Source organism: Galeopterus variegatus, unplaced genomic scaffold (genome assembly GCF_000696425.1).
Source record: "Galeopterus variegatus unplaced genomic scaffold, G_variegatus-3.0.2 Scaffold6746, whole genome shotgun sequence".
Lineage (NCBI taxonomy): Eukaryota > Metazoa > Chordata > Mammalia > Dermoptera > Cynocephalidae > Galeopterus > Galeopterus variegatus.
The window spans coordinates 3,104-4,735 of record NW_007732857.1 but is presented as its reverse complement, the minus strand read 5'-3'; positions in this window follow the sequence as shown (position 1 = coordinate 4,735).

Genomic DNA, 1,632 nt, shown 5'->3' with positions numbered 1-1,632 from the left:
TGTAATAATAAGGGAAAAGTTTGAAATTTTGCGAGGATTACTAAAATGTGAAACAGAGGCAAAGTCAGCACATGCCATTGTAAAAATGTGCTGATAGACTTGACACAGGGTTGCCACAAATCTTCAATTTGTAGGAAAAAAAAAAAAAAAGCAATGTCTGTGAAGCACAGTAAAGCGGAGTGCAATAAAACAAGGTATGCCTGTATTGAAAATATTATGGTTTAAGTGGTGGCACCATTTCTGATCTAAATATTTCCCCTGACTAACTGAATAACACTCTGCTTATTAGTTTCTTTAAGGGAGAAGCAGGGTATTGAGAATAACTGTATATTTTAAATGAAAAAATAGAGCAATCAAACAGTATGAAAAATTCTAATAATCTATGTCCATATAACTAAAATGGGATGGCCTGGAACTGATTCATTTTAAGAATTTTTATAAGAAAATTTGTTCTAATTATGAATTCAAATCAGATGAGAATTCATTATGTGACAACCCAGGTAGTAGAGAATGTTTTCAACCACTGCCCCTAAACTCTTTTGTCTGAAAGAGAGAGGTACAGTTGGCCCTCCATATCTGTGAGTTCCACATCCACAGATTCAACCGACTGAGGATTGGAAATAAGACTGCAACAGTAAAAAAATAAATAAATAAAAATCGATACAGTATGACAACTATTTATATAGCTTTTATATCCTATTAGGTATTGTAAGCAATTTAGAGATGATTTAAAGTATGCAAGAGGATGTGCATAAGTAATATACAAATACTATGCCATTTTATATAAGGGACTTGAACGGGCTCAGATTTTGGTATCTGAGGGTGGTCCTGGAATCAATCCCCTGAGGATACTAAAGGACAATTGTATTGATATTCCAGAGACTTCCTGTACTAAGATTACAAATGACAGAAGAGAATGTAGTGACCTTCTCATAAATTAACCTCATTTTATAGGTGAGAAACCTGAATTCCAGAGGGGAGAAATTGAAAATAATAAAACTGTATTTCTTTAAAAACTTGATCTCAGATTTCTATTAAGTTACATAAGCTGTTTCTTCAATTGTTCTAAAGGAAGGTGGTTTTTTCCTAAGTAAACATGTCAATAGTAGGTTTTTCCATAAAAATTTGAGTTAGGGGCCGGCCCGGTGGCTCACTCGGGAGAGTGCGGTGCTGATAACACCAAGGCCCCGGGTTCGGNTATTTCTTTAAAAACTTGATCTCAGATTTCTATTAAGTTACATAAGCTGTTTCTTCAATTGGTCTAAAGGAAGGTGGTTTTTTCCTAAGTAAACATGTCAATAGTAGGTTTTTCCATAAAAATTTGAGTTAGTTTGCTATCATGAGCTCTGTGGTTGGGCTTTTTTGGGGGGTGGGGGTGGGGGTTACAAAAACCAGGTCAGTCTCATTCAAGAAAAGGCAGGGGGTCGGGGTGGAGATGTCTTGAGAATTCCAGCTTAGGAATTGGCTCCAGATCAGTTCTTGCTTTCTGAGGCAGACTTGGCCCATGACGTTGGCCCTGACCCTGTGTCCCTCTTGACCTTTCACCCCGACATCTAACTGCAACTTCCTTTAGGGTTTCTTGATTCCAGTTCTTAAGGCAGAGAATCTGATTGGCTTAGCCTATCATTTTAC